This window comes from Erythrolamprus reginae, chromosome 3 (genome assembly GCF_031021105.1).
Source record: "Erythrolamprus reginae isolate rEryReg1 chromosome 3, rEryReg1.hap1, whole genome shotgun sequence".
Classification (NCBI taxonomy): Eukaryota; Metazoa; Chordata; class Lepidosauria; order Squamata; family Dipsadidae; genus Erythrolamprus; species Erythrolamprus reginae.
In genome coordinates, this window is record NC_091952.1 from 49,551,685 (window position 1) to 49,572,704 (window position 21,020).

Sequence of the window (21,020 nt, forward strand, 5' to 3'; positions counted from 1 at the left end):
CAGAAAAGTTTGTGTCAGAGTACCACCTGGAGATACCCAAAACTAGACAGGGGTCATCTGAATACAAATGAATACATTAACGCTTGAATATTTTGTCTTCCTATGAATTTTCTCTTATTAAGTGACACACTGCAATGCTGAGAAGGGCAAAATAACATTCTGGAAATAACACCACCAAAAAATCAACATGCTATGTGGTCAGAACCTCACTTAAATCTACCATATTTTTCAGAGTATACGACGCACCTTTTTCCCTAAAAGAGGCTAAAATTTGGGTGTGTCTTATACTCTGAATGTAGCTTTTTTTCTAAGCCTTTTCCCCCAGCTCTAACTAGCTGCTAATGATCTTCCTAGCTCTTACTTTGCAGGTTCTTTAATTGTTACTCTGCAAAGAATGATTTCCAAGCCCTAAATCTTTGCAGATTTTTTTTTTTATTGCTCTACTTGCTCTGAATGTTTCTTTCCAGCCCTAACCAGGTGCTAATGATGTTCCCGGCTCTTACCAGTTTTCATTGTTACTCTCTCTAAATAAGTTTTTTTAAGCCCTAACCAGGGGATAAAATAATGTGCTGAAGCTGATCAGACTAAGATGCTAGCCAGATGAATATCTGGTTGGCAGATTTCTCACCCTATTTTCCTTCCCCAAAACTAAGGTGTATCTTATACTCCGGCGTGTCCTATACTCCAAAAAATATGGTAAGTTGGCCTTACAGGTTTTCAATAAGTGGAAAGGGGGGGGACACAGCCCATATTGGTAGAGGTGGAGAAGAATCAGCATATTTAGTGTTAGAGCAAGGGTCTCCAAGCTTGGCAACTTTAAGACTTGTGGACTTCAACTCTCAGAATTCCTCAGCCAGCAAAGCAAAGCTGGCTGAGGAATTCTGGGAGTAGAAATCCACAAATCGTAAAGTTGCCAAGGTTGGAGATTAGTGTGTTAGAGGACTCTGAAAGGAAACAGTAGATAAGTGTCAATGGAGGAAATGAATAAATTGGGTCAAGGATCATTTTAGTAGAAGGATTTGAACTGAGAAGATGTAAAAGGGTAACATGCTAAAGTTACTATGCTAAAAGAAACCAAGGGATATTTTTATACAAACGACTTATTCCCCAACTGGCATCCTTCTCTCCTATGAAAACTTTGGAAGCAAATTTAAACAACAGAGTTTGTCTTTCTAATCAATTTGAGTATGACATTATTACCTTATATTTGCCTCTCCCCGTCCCCCAAATGGCAGAGATTTAGCAAATAAATTATGGATATCTATTTTTAAAATCCCTAAAATGTTATATCTGCATAGCCTGCAATATTATACTACCATTTTCAATCAACACACAATCTTCTTTTTAAATATATGTGGCAAATTCTTTGCAGCACTAAATAGGGCAAAACAAAATGCATATAATCTAAATCAACCATATATATGACATTCCATCATTAGTAATGGCCAAAGGCTATCACATCCTGTTAGATGGTAAGATCTATGTCTTGCCTCATAATACTGTAATTCTCCTCTACAAGTGATCTTTATTTAGTGACCACCCCATTTAGGATGTACTGCATCTACTCATTGCATTATGACTTTCACAGGCCCACAAAAAAAGGAAAGCTGAATTAAGATAATAAAATAATGAAGTTCCACTTAGCAGCCGAGTTGCTAGGCCAAAATGGTGATGCTAAATGAGGACTATCTATAACTAATAACATATCAGATTTCTTATCCAACAAAAGGCATCATTACTAATGAATTGATAAAATATACACAACATTACAAGCAAGCCAAATAGCCTAGTTAAAAAATTATTTTTTATTATGTACGTATAAATTTCTACAGAATCATCCTCTCTCTTGTAAGTTATGAACAGTGTTTCTCCTAAAATTGATCTGTGCAATTATCTGAATTATGCATAATTATACAAATATTGTAGATGGAAGCTTGGTTAAAACAATCCACCGCAGTTGTTTGATGGATTCAAATACAGTTGGGGATTTTCCAGTTTCCTTGTTAGTAATGCTGAAACCTGGCCAATTTATAGGATTAAAAAACTGCCTGGACAGTAGATACCATCATTCTTCAGCACTCTTCTGTTTGTTGCAGAATAAAACCAGCCATCTAGTTAAATAGGGAAATGAAGGACTGAAGCAAGTTCAATAGTATCTTGTGGCTAAATGGAGAAAAACTCACGACAAATGACAGCATGGCTTAAAGCCTACCTGGACTACTCGTCTGTGAGTGGAGCCATCGTCTCTGTTTCTATTGGGCCCATTCAGAATTGGGTTCATTTTTTCCTGCACTATATGACATAAGATCCTGGATTGGTAGAGCAAGAGCAGTGATGGCGAACCTATGGCATGTGTACCACAGGTGGCACGCAGAGCCATATTTGCTGGCACTCGAGCTGTTGCCCTAGCTCAGCTCCAGTGTGCATGAATGCCAACCATCTGATTTTCAGCTTGTGAAGAGGCTCTGAGAGTGTTCTCAGTTTCCAGAGAGTCTCCCGGGAGTGGGGGAGGGCATTTTTGCCCTCCCCATGCTCCAAGGAAGCTTTGGAGCCTGGAAAGGGCAAAAGACGGGCCTACTGGGCTCACCAGAAGTCAGAAACATGCCGTTTCTGACCTCCAGAGGGTTTCTAGGGGAATGGGGAAGGCCATTTTCACCCTCCCCAGGCACTGGATTATGGGTGTGGGTACTCATGCCTGCGCAATAGCATATGTGTGCATGCACTTTCGGCACACGAGGGGGGGGAAATTCGCCACCACTGAGCTAGAGTAAAGGACCGTTTCCTTTAAGCATCTGCATAATTTCTTACAGATGAAAATTAATTAGACTTGGCCTCCAAGATTGGGGTAGGGCACTCGTGGCTAATCTTTTCCAGACCCAAGTGTCCAAAGTGTACACGTCTGCATCCGAATGTGTGTGCACATGCCCGAACCCCCAAAATGCAATGTGAGTGCAGGGGCCTCGCACGCCTCCTGTCCCCCGTGCATGTATGGCAGAGGCCCTAAGACCAGCTGGTTGGCAGGAGGCACGCACCCATGCGCAGCAGAGCTGAACTGGGGCGACAGCTCATGTGCCTTCAGAGAGTGCGCTGTGTACCACCTCTGGCACACGTGCCATAGGTTCACCATCACAGGGGCAAGGGAATGATGATGACACAACACTCATCCAATTTAGATTCTTTGTAACTTACAAATATTGGTGATATGGATAGGAAAAAATACAGAAGCAAGAGCTTCCTTCTCTTGTTTGATTAGATTGGACAGAGCAGGACTGGCCCGATCAGAGGAGATCATCCATAGCTGTGTGTTGCACAAGATGCTTAATTCTACAGGACCAGGTGGGGGTTCCTACTTATTGCTGCTACCGGTGCAATGCGCACCCAGCTCCAGGTAATCGATGGGTGCGCATGCATTTGAGCGAGATTTGGGTTCTGCACATGTGCAGGAAGTGAAATCTCATGAAAGGATGCATGGCCGCATGAGATTTCGATGGTTGTTTTGCTCCCGTGCATGCGTGGAAGCAAAAAATTGCCAAAAATAATTGAAATCTCACACGCATGCATGTCCTCTTGCAACATTTCACTTCCTGCACATGCGCAGAAGCCAAATCTCACTTGGACGTGCACGCCCGCCAGTCAGCTCCATTTTTGCTATTGGTACGCAGTGTGTCATATACCAACTAGCAACCCATTACTATACAGGACAATATCTGTAAGTGTCCAGTGACTTAAATTATTGCTGGGCTACTAAACCTGCCATCATAATTGTAAATATATTATGCTTAGTGAATGATTTATACAAGTCTCCAATGGGTTTTTTTGGTATAATTAAAGATGTTGGTTTTAACCTTTGAAGGTTGACTAATTTTATTCTATTCTTCAATGATTTTACTGTTTTATTTCTGAAGTTATCCTGAAAAGTTAAATTTTAGGACAAACAACTGGAAATTGCAAATGACTAAATTGAATGTTAACTCTGTTTTTTTTCTTCTTGAGCGTATGTAAACCCTGGATATAAACATTGACAAAAGCTGTCCCACATTTAACAATCCAAAAGAAAAAAAATATTTTCCATAAAACCAGTCATCTCAGCTGCCTGGAAATCCATAGAATTACAGTGCAGAATAATCCAGATACCACTATTGTATATACTTGCATCATTTGTGTAAATGATACAGTATCATTTGTCCCTCCCACCAATTGTAAACTTTATGGTTACAGCCCTTTCCAAAGGGTTCTTCCCTATTAATCAAGATGAGATAATTCTTGAGCTGATATATTCTCAAATAACAGCAGTTTCAGAAACTTAGCTGTGCTGGTCTTTTGCGTCAAACTAATAGTCTTGAGCACCCTGAACACTAATTTGCTACAAGAAATGAACAGAGATCTGTTTTGCATAGCTTGAATGGCACAAGTATATAGTTGCTAATACTGTATTTGAATAAATTGTTAACTATTTTAATGGTCCTGCTCTTATGTCTTTAAAACCTAGTATGCAGACAAAATGATAAGTCAGTGATGTCCATCTCCGTGACATGTAACGTTTTACCTGTTACTTCTACTGAACAAGCTGATCTTACAGGTTCAGGTTAGCTCAGGCCAGTTTATTCCTGTTTCCAATCTCTTCCTTTATGTGGAAACTACACCGTAATTGAAGGATTTTGCAGACTGCTGCACAAAGCCAGCCAGCATAAGGCAGCAGTTTAAAATATTTTTAACATAACAAGTGTCAAGCTTATACATCGAGTACTGTATATTAAAAATGCAGCTAATACTTATGGTTCACTAATTATACTCCTCAAAGAACAAATACTTGCAGTAAACTAACAATAGGAAAAACATAACATCTAATAGGGCCAATAAATAATATTAAATACAATATATAAATAGTAACTATATACCATCAAGTTGGTATTGACTCTTACAACCCTCTATTTTCTCTATATAAAAATTAGACTAGATTATCTTCGGGACCGCCTTCTGCCACATACCTCCCAGCGGCCTATAAAAGCCCAGAGTCGGCCTTCTTAGGGTCCCGTTAGCCAAACAATGTTGGCTGGTGAGCCTACGGGGAAGGGCCTTCTCTGTGGGGGCTCCAATCATGGAACCAACTGCCTCCAGAGATTCGCACTCTTCCCACTTTACTGGCCTTCCGTAAAGCCATGAAGACCTGGCTCTTCCGGCCTGGAACTATTGAGTGAATGGAATCCTAAATTCCTAGGAATATGATTGAGAGCATGTATGTTGGTGGGTTTTTTATTAATGTCTTTTATACTGTTTTTTATTCATTGGAAGCTGCCCAGAGTCCTTTGAGAGTTGGGTGGAATATAAGAGTTATAAACAAACAAGCAAACAAAAGTTAACATTCTCTCATTCTCCCTCAACAATTTGTGATGCCTTTGTATATCACAGGCTTGAACAGTAGTTTCTAGCCCCTTGTCAATACAGTGATCCCTCGATTTTCGCGGCTTCAAACTTCGCGAAACGCTATACCACGGTTTTTCAAAAAATATTAATTAAAAAATACTCCACGGTTTTTTTGCTATACCACGGTTTTTCCCACCTGATGACGTCATACGTCATCACCAAGAGTCACTTCTCTGTCTCTTTCTCTTTCTTTCCTGTCATTCTCTGCTTCAATCATTTTCTCACTTCTCTTTTTTCTCCCCTTTTTTCTATCATTTCTCTCTCTCTCTTCCTTCCACTCTTCTCTCTCTCTCTTTCTTCCTCTCTCTCACTCTCTTCCTTCCTTTCTCATCTTTCTTTCTCTCTCTCTTTCTCTATCTTGCTTCTTCCTCTCTCACACTCTCTTCCTCCCTCTCTCATCTCTTTCTTTCCTTCTCTCTCTTTCTCTATCTCTCCCCCTCTTGCTCTTGAGCGGCGAGCGAGCGAACGGGCGAGCAGCCGGGCGGCCGGGCGAACGGCGGGTGGGCAAACGGGCGGGTGCTGGGGGGCGTGGGCAGCCGACATTCAAAGCAATCTTTGTCGGCTTCCGCACTTTCGTCGCTCCCCGCCTCCACCTGCAAGCCCTTGCGCGGCCATGGAAAAAGGGTGCACATGCGCAGATGGTGTTTTTACTTCCGCGCCGCTATATCGCGGAAAATCGATTATCGCGGGAGGTCTTGGAACGTAACCCCCGCGATAATCGAGGGATCACTGTAATACTCTTTTTTCCAATACCTGTCATGGCTCAACAATCCTTTGAAACAAAAGAGGCCAAAATGTTGTAAAGCATATATCACAACCCGAGAAGCCACATTTGATAAATCTGGGTTAAGCTCTTGACGAGGCTCAATGAAGAGCAGGTGGCAGCTGCAGCCAGAAAACCTATGCGCACCTTCAGGAAGTGCTCCAGTTATGCTCATTCCTGGAATGGGAGGCCCTGCTCACTGCCATCCATGCCCCTCCACACCCCTCTCCCATTTAGATTCCTTTAATATTCTTTATTATGGGGCTGCCCTTGAAGAACATTTGGAAACGTGGTGCAAAATGTGACTACAGGGGCAATAAATGATGCCAACTGCACAACACATTTAACACCACTACTCTATGAGCTGCACTGGCTGCCAGCATGTTTCTGGGTACAATTCAAGATGCTGCTTGCCACCTTTAAAGCCCTACATCAGAGGTCTTCAAACTTGTCAACTTTAAGAGTTGTGGACTTCAACTCCCAGAATTCTGGCTGGAGAATTCTGGGAGTTGAAGTCCACAAGTCTTAAAGTTGACAAGTTTGAAGACCCCTGCCCTACATTTTCCAAGAATTTCTTCCCTTCCAATCAGATCCAAGAGATTGGGTATGATGCAGATCCCATCAACCAAAGAATGTTAACTGGTGGGAACTGGAAGAGAAGCTTTTTCAGTTTTAGTCCCCGCCATGTAGTATATTCATCCCTCAGAAATTAGAATGGCCCAACCCTATTAGCTTTTCACAAAGCTCTACAACTTGGTTATATATCTGGGCCTGGCGTTCGAAATGTGTTAAAAAATCTGTTACTTGGCTTTACCATTATTAATCAACATGGTTGCTGTTTATTTATTTTGTGAATGTTTTTATTATTTTTAATGTTTTTAAATTGTTTAAATTGTTTTATTAATTTTAGAATTGTAAGTGGCCTTGAGTCACTTGGTTGAGTTGCACAGCTATAGAAACTGAACGAATGAATGAAATTAATGTTCATAATACTTCAACCATCCACAGAAAATCAACACCGAGCTCCACAGAACAATTACAGTGAAATAGATTGCATTATTCAGATAAATCAGGAACTTTTGTTTTGCCAATATGGGAAACAGAATATGAGCAACAACTCTGAAAGCACTCTATACAACTACAGCCCATATACATTCCAACAACCCAATGGAATGCATTCTTTACCAATTCAATAATTAGTACATTTCTCTCGCACAGAAAAATGCATACCCACATCTATCCCAGAACAAATAAATTAGGAAATCATCCACCATATTACACTGATATAACTAGACCATCAAATGCATTTTCTATGGTAGATTTCAGCACACTACATCAAAGAAACTGACAAATATCTGTACTATCCATATACTATAAAAACATGATAAGTACTTCAGCACCAGCTCACTATATATATGTAGGTCTTGGTTTTCTCACTATATATATGTAAGTCTTGGTGTATTCGGGTCTTTTTCTGTATACGATTGATAGAATCTTGGTTATGTTTCGACTTCATCTTCAGGCTGGTGCTTTCGGCTTCATGCTAAGGCAAACAAAGTGTGGTCAGAGCTGCCGTCCCTCTATAAATACTGGTGGGGTTGTATGGAGTGCTGGTTCAACTACTGCAAGTGGGTTGGTTAGCTGTGTTATAACATCCTGATTAGATTATATATTAACATCTTGAGTAGTTGATGCAGTTGATGTTTGCAGATTAGGGGTGATATCCTGAGTAGTTGTTCCAGTTGATGCCTGCAGACTAATCAACTGTTTTGTAATGTATGTTTGTGGTGTAACATCCTGGATTTTGATTTGGCGGTTTGGTTATGTGTTTATGGCATTTGATTTGTGCGTCAGTTTGCCTTGTGTGGGTGTTGGAGGGGGGTGCAACAGTTGGAGATGCTGCCGTGGTTTGGCTTCTGGGTGGTGGTTGTATTTTGTCTGTGGTGTGGATATGGATTTGGATCTGGTGAAGGTGATTGATGGTGGCATTCTGTGTTGTTCTGGGTCCGGTGTCAGTTTTCATGGCTGGGATTTGTTTGTTGATTAGGGCTAGTTTCCAGATGTCTGGTAGGCAGGTGGTATCATCACGTTTGTTCATGTTAAACAAGACAGATAATTATTTTAGCCAAAACAAATAATAAATCTATATTAAGAAATGTAGGGAAACTAGAAATTTCTGCATGATTGAACATGGACATTTAAATTGTGGACATTTGTATGTGTGTGTGTGTGTGTGTCTATATATATATATATATATATGTGTGTGTGTGTGTGTGTGTGTGTGTGTGTGTGTGTGTGTGTGTGTATATACAGTATATATATATATACAGTATATATATATATATATATATATATATATATATATATATATATATATAATTTATTAGATTTGTATGCCGCCCCTCTCCAAAGACTCTGAAGACATATATATTGTTTCTCTCTGTGTGTACACACACACAAATACATACACAGGGTCCACATATTGTGTGTTTGCTGGAAAAAAAACACTAAACAAAATGCTATCCTGAGTGTAGCAGCCACCAGAGCCTCACTAAGTAAAGAAGTTCCTAATGCCAATTTGCAAATCCTTGCTTTCTGTCATCCTAATATAGCTTGTAGTAGTTACTCTACCAATACAATAGGCATGATCAAAGAAACACCTGGTAGCTTATATGAAGAAAGCAGCAACTAATTTTTTTAGCAATAGTACTACAATGACAGCATTTCTTATGTCAAACTAAATGGCAAATTTAGTAATACCAAGCTGGAGTAAATTACAAAGCATTCTGATCTTGTAAGCACCCCACTCTCTGAGAAGGGGACCTTCAAAATATTTATTTATTTATTGATTGATTGATTGATTGATTGGATTTATATGCCGCCCCTCTCCGTGGTTTCAGAGTATTTGGTATTCGGCTACTGTATTTGCTATCTCATTATATACTAGAATTCTGGCTAAATCTGTTGATGTTTAAATATGAAAAACTATTATGTGAAGTTAGTGCGTTTGAAATTAGCCGTAGATAAGATTAATCAGTTGATCAGTTAGAATAGACCAAAAATAGCACATGATCAGAAGTAGGTGAAAATTTGCAACAATTGTGTTCAAATACAACAGGAGGAAGATACAAGTTTGTGACTCACTTCAGCTCATTTACATTGCCACGGCAGCAGAATAGTCTGATATTTGTAAGCCCCACATATCTGCTGTACCAAACTATGAATTAGTGCATAGGTGCAAACCCTGACTGTAGGCCAAAGCTTTCCAAATATTCCCACCAAAAACTGAGCCAATTCAGTTTTTGTCTAGCCTTTTCTAGTATTTTATCACTAATGTGCCCCATTGCACAGAAATGGCTGCATTAGTTTAGCACAATAGTGTAAATTGTTTTTAGCAATTGCAACTCCAATGTACTAATGCTGGTGACCATGCTCAAACTGAAGAAATGGTCAGACTGCTGGTTCCTTCTAGAAGCATCTGAAACTAATAACCATAGATATTATACAGCATGATATTTTGTTATGTTTTGTTTTAAACTTGACCGAAGCAAACATTCTGGCTTGCTCCTTCTAGAAAGAAGCCATGAATTCATTAGGAAGCACGGAGAAAATGTTTCAACCTGATATTTCTGAATATGCAAACCCAACAAAATGATATGTCTGATCAATATTCTGCACTGAAACTGCAAATAAGAAACTACTGTTACCATCAGTAGGGCTGATGATTTCTGCAAGATGTAATGAAAATGAACCAAGAACTGTCAAACTTGTTTCACAAAAGCTATCTGATTGTAACAACTGCCATTAAGTTTACCTCAGTTTGAAGTCAGTTCAAACTACTAAAGAAGTACACAGAACTTGGAATCAAGGTCTCTTAATAGTCACTTCACATCTTAAATGTTTGCGTATAGATTATGCTTTTAAATTGGAAAAAGTTGAGACTAAATCCTTTGCAGAGTTTCCTGAAAATTATCTTTCCTGAATATTATTATTTTCAGTAAAATAATACTGGATTCCACATGGCTAAATGGTGATTTCAAACTTAAATTTTAATTCATATTGTATACCACACTAAAAGAAGAAGAAAAAGGATGTTTTTCTTTTGAAAATATAAAACTAGTAGTATCTGATATTATTTGATATTATTTCTGTAGCAGAATGGAAATGAAGATCAATTTTAGACATTATGTTACACTGTGTTACAATAACTAACTAGCAAAACATGATCCAAGTTTATGTACAATTGAAGTGAAAGCATTCAAACAGAAAATATACTTATTTCGACAATGTAACATTTTGGATTTGAAGCTAAAAAGACATTTCAGATCCCATGAGGGCATGAACGAAGAACCCATCTACCAAATATGTCGTTTCTAGGAAGATATACACTGCTCAAAAAAATAAAAGGAACACTTAAACAACACAGTATAACTCCAAGTAAATCAAACTTCTGTTAAATCAAACTGTCCACTTAGGAAGCAACATTGATTGACAACCAATTTCACATGCTTTTCTGCACATTCAACTTTGTACAGAACAAAGTATTCAATGAGAATATTTCATTCATGCAGATCTAGGATTTGTTCAGTGTTCCCTTTATCTATGTTTTTGAGCAGTATATTTAATTTAAAGTGTTGCAGCCTGTTACTATATGAGAAGACTTGTACTATCATGCACCCTGAAGTACCTTTTTGCTTCCAACTCCAAAGTCTTGCAAATCCCATGTGAAAAACAATATGCATATTTCATGCTTGCAGATTTAATAACTGCACCAAAGTCATTTTCACAATATTAAATACTTTTATTCACTGAATTTAAAAGTGGTCCTTGCATCCCAGAAAATCTGCAATCACATGTTCGAAAATTGAACTTCAATGGAAATCAAACAGATTTTGATTGAACCCAAGCAACAGTTATCAACCTCCCATTTAGAGAAACTTGTTAGGAACGCAAATGCAGGTGTATCCTTAGGAAGACTGGACCTATTCTCACTAGATATTCAAGCATATAAAATAGGACTGGTAAATGATCCAATAATAATTATTTATACTTACATAGTCACATGCAGATATCATTCAGCTGAAGACAAAGCTAGAGACATAGCATACCAGAATGGGTTGGTATCACATTTAAATTATTACGGTATTTTTCAGAGTATAAGACGCATCTTAGTTTTTAGTGAGGAAAATAAGGGGGGGAAATCTGCCTACCATATTCATCTGGCTAGCATCCTTAGTCTGGCCAGCTTCAGCACATTATTTTATCCCCTGGTTTGGGCTTAAAATCTTATTTGGAAATAGTAGCAATGAAAAAAGAAAGCCTGCAAAGATTTAGGGCTGGAATATTCTTCAGAGGGAGTAGCAATGAAAAAGCAGGCAAGCAGGTATGATTGTTAGTGCCTCGTTAGGATTGGGGGGGAAAAAGCTTTGAAAAAGCCACATTTGGAGTACAGTGATCCCTCGATTAGCACGGTCTCGATTAGTGCGAAACGCTACAACACGGTTTTTCAAAAAATATTAATTAAAAAATACTCCACAGTTTTTTTTTGCTATACCACGGTTTTTCCCACCCGATGACATCATACGTCATCACCAAGAGTCACTTCTCTGTCTCTTTCTCTTTCTTTCCTGTCATTCTCTGCTTCAATCATTTTCTCATTTCTCTTTTTTTCTCCCCTTTTTTCTATCATTTCTCTCTCTCTTTCTTCCTCTCTCACACTCTCTTCCTCCCTCTCTCATCTCTTTCCTTCTCTCTCTTTCCTTCTCTCTCCCCCCCTCCACTTGCCCACGAGAAGAAAAAAAGCAACCTCTGCCGGGCATCTCCCCTTGTGCCCCCGCTTTGTGCCTGCCTCTTGTCCCTCTCTTTTGGGGATTTTTTTTTTCTTTTCTGTCTGAGTGCGTCTGTGTGAGCGCGAGAGAGGGAGTGCGTGTATGTGTGTGTGTGTCTGTTGCGGCTTGGGCTGGTCGGCCTCGGAGGTGGGAGAAGGCGAAGAGGTAGCAAGCGGGGAACCCGGCGGGGTGGATGGCGGCGGCGGCGTGTGTGTGTGTGGTGGCCGCCTTCAGCTTGGGGTCGCCGCCGGCATGCTCGAAGGACGCGCCGCCGCCCGCCTTGGAGCCCTCGAAAGCCTCGTCGTCTTCTGTGCTCTGCTCGCCGCTGCTCCCCAAGCGGGGTGCAGCGGCTGGGAGCTCGCGCCTTTTCTCCCCTGCGTGGATCCTGGCTAGCCGTCGCGCCTCTCTTGAAGATGGGGAGCCTGGCGACGCGCTGTTTTCCCCCACCGAGGACAATCGGGGTAAACTCTTTTGGTTGGGAACCAACCAGCCCGGTGCTCTTTTGGCTCTCTTGGGGTTTCCCCTTTGCCTGGGCAGCAGGAAGACCCAGGGAAGGTTCCTTTGGCCGCCCAACAGCTGATCTGCTCCACAGCGCGGCAGCAGCGAGGAGCCGAAGATGGGGTTTCCCCTTTGCCTGGGCAACGGGGAAACTCCATCTTCGGCTCCTCGCTGCTTCCGCGCTGCGGAGCAGATCAGCTGTTGGGCGGCCAAAGGAACCTTCCCTGTGTCTTCCCCGCTGCCCACACGCAAACTCCACCATCTGCGCATGTGCGGCCATGGGGAAAAAAAGGGCACGCATGCGCAGATGGTGTTTTTACTTCCGCACCACTATAACATGGAAAATCGATTAGCGCGGGAGGTCTTGGAACGTAACCCCCGCGCTAATCGAGGGATCACTGTATAAGACGAACCCAAATTTTCAGCGTCTTTTAGGGGGGGAAGATGTATCTTATACTCTGAAACATGCGGTAAACAGAAACAATAGGGAACGGATTACAAACTTATTCTTCTCAAATTAAGTTGTCTTAGATCCATGATGGTGGACCTATGGCATGTGTGGAATAGGTGGCACACAGCACCCTCTGATGGCATGCGAGCTGTCATCCCAGTTCAGCTATGCTGCACATGTGCGCGCGCCTCCCTCCAGCCAAGTGGTCTTTAGCTCTCTGCCGTGCATGCGGGGGAGGGCATGTGCAGGGGGTGCACACGCATTGCATTCTGGAAGTTTGGGTATGCGCACGCACATCCACATGCACACACATGCACTTTGGGCACTTGGTCCAGAAAAGGTTAGCCATCACTGGCTTAGATGGTATCTAAGGAACATTTTCTTCCGCAGTACAATTCTATAATACTGCCAAGCTTCATTGCTCTTTAGAACAGTCTAACAAGAATTGGTAAGCGATATGTGCGTATCATTGAAATTTTTAATACTGGTCCACTGCAGTACAATCTTAAATATTATGTTTACATAAATTCCCATTGTGCACAATATGATTTATTCCCAAATGAATAGTAAATCCATTCTCCGAATTACAATCTGAGAATTTCTGGAATGATTTTGAAGAAAGTTAAGACCTATAGAATAATATTTAAATTTCTTGTTTCTAAGTTTTCAGTGTACAGTACTGGATCATCCATATGTCCACCAATTTCCCCATACGCAATTAACAAAATGTAAACCTGAAGGCAAAGCTTCACTATTTTTATATTTGGCTGTGATTCAAATAGACAGCATATAAAACAATTTCTTCAAAGAAGCAGATCTTCATTTGAAAGATCTTTAGCCCAACATGCAACCCAGGTGCTATTTTCTAGATAGCTATTTCCTCAAACAGTGCATTTACATGTATGGGCATGTACAATCAACCATGTATCCAACCCTGCAAACTGTGATCAAACAACAACCCTCCTGAGAGGGTCCACTGTGAGAAAATGATCTTCAGGACAAAGTCAATTTCCCTATGAATTCCATACCTGCCAATAACATCCAGTTGTAGTTGTAAAATGGTACATTATATAGAAAAAGTATTTTCTTCTTTAAGTCTTCTCCAGCATATCTGTATGCAGCTTCCAATATAATAGATAAAAGCTAAGCTTCAAAACATTTCCTTTTAAAAAATCCATCAAGAGAAGGGAGAAGTTTGTTTTAATCCTAACTCTCAATGTATTGTGGGTCTTATTCTTGGAAAACAATAGGACACCCTTCTGTAATCTCATTTTTAGATCTTTGCTTTTTAGTTTCATAGTCTTGTATTTGTTGATTCATTAACACTGGAGGTCAACTGCCCAGAACTAATCAGTTCTTACCACCACACTTCTGCTTATGATTGATACATGGTGAATTCAACGTCTCATTTTCTTAATCTGTCTTTTAAGATTAAAAAAACCCTGATCTTCTCCTTTCCCAAAGCAGCTAGTGCTTTTCCTTCTCCCATTCACACAGAAACAATAACCACCTGAATGATACAATGTCAATTATAAATTGGGTTAGAACCGTATAATTTAAGTACACACTAGATTTACAAAAGCCTTTATTTTTGTGCATGTGACCCAGGAGTGAGAGATATGGCATTATGCCAACAACATACATAGGTAATTGAGGAAATGTGTTTATGAAATTGGTGAGTTGTCAACACTGCCCCTATGGCCTATGTACAAGCTGCCAGCACAGTCATGCAGGAAGCCAAACTTGATTTCTGATTTAAAAAAAAAAACATTTTCCAATCTAAATAATGATAAAATAATAATAATTTTCATACTCCTTTCCATCAAACTCTCTATAAATCCACCAAATTCTCTATATAAGGAGCAAAATTAAGGCCAGCTGAGAAATAGGGGGGGGGGCGGAATACATATCCTACCACAATACTTGTACACTACACATAAAATACGCTTTGCTGTATCTTCAGGAATATAACCATCTAGTTTTTATACTGCATCCTGTGAGTCGCCCCGAGTCTTTGGAGAGGGGCGGCATATAAATCTAAATCTAAATAATAATAATAATAATAATAATAATAATAATAATAATAATAATAATAATAATTCACCAGAAAAACAGTCTCAAGACATACACGGGCTACAAACCACAGCTACAACCAAGTGGGATGGGCAAAGGGCAGGTAAAATAATAATAATAATCTAAATCAAGTTAACACACTCAATTTTCAAAACTTCAAAAGCACAAGAGAGGCGATGGGGGAAGAAAGTGAGGAAATCTCAGCAGCCCACCAATGGCCGCATTTTGAGGGAACACTGGAGGGAGGGTTTTTTTGGGGGGGGGTGTTTAAAAGTCATTTTAACAGGGGGGGCCTCCCGCCCCCGCCGCCGTTTGCTGAGGAGACCGAAACTTGTAGGAAGGAGTCGCCCAAAGAGAAAAAAAAGAGCCCGCGAATAAAGGCCGGAGAGTCCCCACAACCCTGAAGCAACCGGGAGAGGGCCCAGGTTGTGTGTGTAAAATAATAATAATTTAAAAAAGCCTTTCTGCCCCTTTAGCCTTCCCCTCTTTCAGGCTCCCATGATGGGCGGGAGAAAGAAGGGCTGGGGTTTTAGTCCGCGGGGGAGAGAGAGGAAAAGAGGGGAAGGGACAGAAGGCGGAGAAACTGGGCCGTGCAGCCTCCCTCCGCACCCGGCCAGGACAGCCAGGGGGGCGCAACGGAGACCAGCGAATCCTTTTTTTTTTCCCTCTTCCGAAAGGGGGGGGGGGGAGAGAGAGTTTTCCAGGGCCGGAGCGGAGGAGCGCTCTCTGCTTGGTCGCTCGACTTACTCAAGTTCCTCCGTCGGGGAAAAGGGGGTGAGTGGGTGCCGCCGCTGCCCTCCGCCGGTTCCGAAGGTCCGGTCCGGTCCGTTGACAGGGTCGAAGAAGGGGATCGGGGGCTTGTGAAGCGAATCCGCCGCGCGCCCAGCCGAGAGGAGCGAGCCGGGGGAAGCCGAGCCACAGAAGCGACGGGAAAGTTTGTGAGGAGGAGGGGAGGAGCAGAAACTTGGAAAGAGAGCCGGAGGAGGAGGGAGGGAGGCAGGGAGGCAGGGAGGGAAGGAGAATAGGAGGCAGCCCCCGCCCTTGTCGCAGATGGACGGCCTCCGCCACCACAGTCGCTGGGGGAGGAGACCTTCCTCCTCCTCCTCCTCCTTGGAGACGGGGGGGGGGTGTAGAGGTTTGTTTCAAGCCTCAGGCAGGACGGAAAGGGGGCTGGGAAGATACTGGACGGATTTACTGGAAAAGGCTGGAACTAACTTCTAGTGAAGAGGAAGAGGGCAAGCGGGGAGGGGAGGACATGAAAAGTTTTGATGGGAGTCAAGAGTTTCATCCATCTTTGAGTGGAGGAGCAGGATGCTGTCCATAAAACAACGCGCGTTGTATCTTTTTGGTTTGTTTGTTTTTTTTAAAGCACACATTTACTTACTTACTTACTTACTTACTTACTTACTTACTTACTTACTTACTTACTTACTTACTTACTTTGTCCAATACACATTGTAGAATATACACGTAGTAAAATATATCAAAGAAAGAATAGAGAAGATGTAAGAATTAAAAAAATAAAATAAAATAAGTCAATATATAAGCTGCCTGGTTAAGAAGCAAAACATCTTCAAAGAAAAAACAAGAAAGTCTCTTTGCCTCTTGAAAAAAAAAAAGCACTTTTCGGACTATATTTCTGGCCAGTAACCCATTTGTCATATAATTTCATTTGATTTGGATACTGGGCAAGGGTACTTTATTTTCTCTTCCTCATTGTTTTCTATGGTGACTTTAGGGCAGGGGTGCCAGTCTTTGTAGTCTGTAGTGTTTCCTGACTAAGAAGGGGGCTGGACTAGAAGACCTCCAAGGTCCCTTCCAACTCTGTTGTTGTTGTTGTTGTTGTTGATTTTGGGGCAAAATCTAATCGGGAGAAGACTGGCTTCAAACTCTGGATGAATCACTGCAGGACCTCAAACCCGGTTGCTTAATTCGCTCCACAGGTCGAGATTTATTGATTTGAATGTATTGATTGGAAGGCGGAATAAAATAAAAGTCCTACTATTCTATTGTCTTCTACCATTACTTTTCATCATTGCTTATCTAACGTTTTATTTGTACAAATTGCCATCCTATAATTGTTTAATATATACACAAATAAAATAAAATAAATTTATTTATTTCTATGCCGCCCAATCCGAGTCCTAAGGGATTGGGAGGCATAAGAGTCAAATAAATAAAATATTTTTTTTAAAAAAAACATTGCAGTTTAGGAGACCCATGGGACAAAACCTTGAATCCGTAGTCGTGTAATGTCTTTATGACCTAGTCTAACCACAATTTGCTCAAAAATTGTGCAAGCTGTCCAGTGTCCCCTTCTACTTAATCTCTAGGTAAAATGTCAGCAATAAAAACAACAACAAAAAAGCATGGGGTTGGGAAGTTGCAAAGCAAATCATAAACACTGATCGGATTTGTAGGTAAGGCAGGCGAAAGCCTATTTTCCCAAAAGACTTTAGGAAGACTTCCTTGACAGCCCATAGTCCTATGAAATAAATTCCGCTGCATTTGCTACAATATACAGAATAGAATAGAATAGAATTCTTTATTGGCCAAATGTGATTGGATACACAAGGAATTTGTCTTTAGTGCATATGCTCTCAGTGTATACTGCTCAAAAAAATAAAAGGGAACACTCAAATAACACATCCTAGATCTGAATGAATGAAATATTCTCATTGAATACTTTGTTCTGTACAAAGTTGAATGTGCACAACAGCATGTGAAATTGATTGCCAATCAGTGTTGCTTCCTAAGTGGACAGTTTGATTTCGCAGAGGTTTGATTTACTTGGGAGTTATTTTGTATTATTTAAGTGTTCCCTTTATTTTTTTGAGCAGTGTACATAAAAGAAAAAAAGATGTCTAATATATCTATGGGAAGGCGGAATAAAATGAACATTTTTGTTCTTGGGGTCAATAAACGATGCAGTAAAGCTGTTATTGCTGCAGATAAATCTTTCTAAAAGCGATCAGACTAAGATTGCGGAGATTGTGTCTCTGGAAAGAGTTGATTCAGGACTCCTTGCACGGAGGTCCCACCTGGACAGGTAGATTAACCTGTCTGGAACAGGTTGGACCGGTGGCCATTTTCTTCTGTCTCCAATTTCAAGATATGTGAGAAAGAGGTGAAGGTTAAACAAAAAAAACCCACCAAAAACCCGCGGGTCTACGTTGAAGAAACAGGACAAACGAGCAGGCACTGAGCTCCAGAAAAGGCGCCTCGTCCACTCTCAGTTCAGTCAGCTGCGAAATCTCAGCTCCGCACTCTGAGCTGACGTCACAGTCTAAGGAGCGGCCGCGCTCGTTTCCTGTTTCGTTACAAATCCTTCACAAGCCTTCGCGCTGAACCTCCTGCTACAGCGCCACCTATAGACCTTTGCCGCGCAGCTCACATTTGGTTCGAAACCACTTAATTGCAATCAAGCAAGCCGCAGTCAACAATAGAGGAAGTCGGTCAGACATTTGAAATCTTATTTTCTTCCACCCTTCCTCCGAGGGTGGGCTGGAGGAAACGGATCCGACGATACAAAAAAAAAAATGCCTCTCGCGCTCTTGCCGCTTTCTCCGACTTCTGCTGTGCCAGGGTTTTTTGTGTTTTTGTTTTTTAAACGTAGAAGGGAAATCAAGTACAGTACCAAAAAGAAAAGAAAAAGAATTTAATTCTGCATCACACCCAGATTTTTGAAAGAAGCATCCCACAAAAATTCTTACCTAATCTCTTAAAAGTCAGGTTAAAGCCAGATTTTGTAAATATCTGGAACATGCTTGAGTGAATCTCTGGTACTAATGCCGCATAGAAATAGCTGTATATGAACATGAAAAGGAATTCCTGAGGTTTTGCTCTGTTACGCGGTCTCCCCATGACTTGATCTTCCTATATACAGTAATCCCCTTCAATTACCATAAATTCTCTCTCTCTTTTTTGTCTCCCTTTCTCCTCTTGCTTCTCCCCCAAATGTATGGAACCTTGGGTTGCCCGCCCTTCCTTCAAAGGAGGACGACCCTGACTGCATTAGGTCACTTATTTATTTCGTTTTTGTACAAATGTAGAAAAAACACTTAATTTATAATTAAATTCTAAAAACATTGGAAAAGTTATGTTGGAGAAGGCTAATATACTGCTCAAAAAAATAAAGGGAACACTAAAATAACATATCCTAGATCTGAATGATCCGAATGAAATATTCTCATTGACTATTTCATTTGCACAATTATTCCATTTGCACAACAGCATGTGAAATTGATTGTCAATCAGTGTTGCTTCCTAAGTGGACAGTTTGATTTCCTTGGAGTTATATTCTGTTGTTTAAGTGTTCTTGTATGCCGCCTCTCTTTGAAGACTGGGGCGGCTCACAACAACAATGAAACAATACAGATACAAACCTAATAATTAAAAACTGTAACTAAAGCCCATTACCTTAAAAACAATCCATACTACACAATCATAACCACATATACCTTTCAATGGTCAGAGGGGGGATACGCTAGATATCCCATGCCTGGCGACATAGGTATTAAGGCTCTTGCGCATATATACCTTTAAAAGTCCCATTATTTGAATCAGTTGATAATTCTCTACAGCAGTGATTTTCAACCTTTTTTGAGCCACGGCACATTTTTTACATTTACAAAACCATGGGGCACATTGAGGGGGGGGGGGGAGTTTGGACAAAAAAAATCTCTCTTCCTCCCTTTCGCTCTACAGTATTTCTCTCTCCCTCCCTCTTTCTTTCCCTTTCTTTTCTCTCTCTACATCCCTTTCTTTCTCTCTTCCTTCCTTCCTCTTTTTTGCTCTCTTTCTCTCTCTCCCTCCCTACCTCCCTGTATTTATCTCTCCCACCTTCCCTCCCTCTCTTTCTCTCTCTCTCTTTCTCTCTCTTTCTCTCTCTCTCTTGCTCTCTCTCTCATTCTCTTTCTTTTTATTTATTTATTTATTTTATTATTTGGATTTGTATGCCGCCCCTCTCCGAAGACTCGGGGCGGCTCTTTTCTCTTTCTTTCTCTGTCTTTCTCTTTCTTTCTTTCTTTCTTTCTTTCTTTCTCTCTCTCTCATTTTCTTTCTCTCTCTCTTGCTTTCTTTCTCTCTCTGAGCTTCGTGGCACACCTGACCATGTCTCACGGCACACTAGTGTGCCGCGGCACACTGGTTGAAAAACACTGCTCTACAGAACTAATGTAGCAAAGCAGTGCCAATAAAGTGTATGAAGTAAATTAATATGTGGAGCAAATAGATAACTGATGATGGTGATTTTTTTTTAAAAAAAAAAACACATCTGTAATTCCTTGTCCTTGAATGACACCGATGCACCGCAGATTCAGGGCAAAAGAATGTATATGCCACGTAACTTAGAATTAACTTCCAGAATATGTAATGTATAACAAGTATTCACACAACCTTATCCCCCAAGGTCAAATTAAATCAAATTTATTTAATTACAGTCATAACTGGCAAAAAAATAATAATCTTAAGTAGTAATGACCAAATAGAAACAAGACAGTATAGCAGTCTTATAAAATCTAAAAACTGAGGCTTAAAGATCAAAGAAAGGGGGAAATGGAATAAAAATATACTAAAACGAAATAAAATAGAAATACTGTAGAATAAATTAAAATATAATAAAAGAAAGCAGAAACAGAAAAGACTTCATAATGTCACCACTCCAAAATTGCACTCTTTTAAACCACAAATAAATAAAATGATCCCATGTGGGAAGTCAAAATGAGAAATCCATGCTAATTAGCAGTGATGCTCATTTGGAATTATCATTTTTCTCCCAAAGAAATAAATCACGTTTGGTTTCCCAAATCATAAAATGGACCTTTTAATAGAAGTTTCATTTTAACATCAAGAAGAAGAGGGAGTAGAATTTTCAATCAGAAACATTTTCCTTTCTGGTAAACACAATGCATACCTAACTGTAGTCAAAATACTAGTAATATGTAATTAAATATTGTATAGATGCAGATTTAGGGAAAAAAGT

The 21,020-nt window shown here is 40.5% G+C and overlaps 1 protein-coding gene across 3 annotated transcripts in view; it reads right to left on the bottom strand.

Annotated features, from left to right (window-relative positions):
- TEAD3 (TEA domain transcription factor 3) overlaps positions 1-15,973 on the bottom strand; it is a 144,566-nt gene extending 128,593 nt beyond the window's left edge. For all 3 annotated transcript variants that reach the window (XM_070745183.1, XM_070745182.1, XM_070745181.1), the window contains exon 1: positions 15,785-15,973. The gene's annotated coding sequence lies outside the window, so the exon portion shown is untranslated. The remainder of the gene's footprint in view (positions 1-15,784) is intronic.
- Between the last annotated feature and the right edge of the window lie 5,047 nt (positions 15,974-21,020).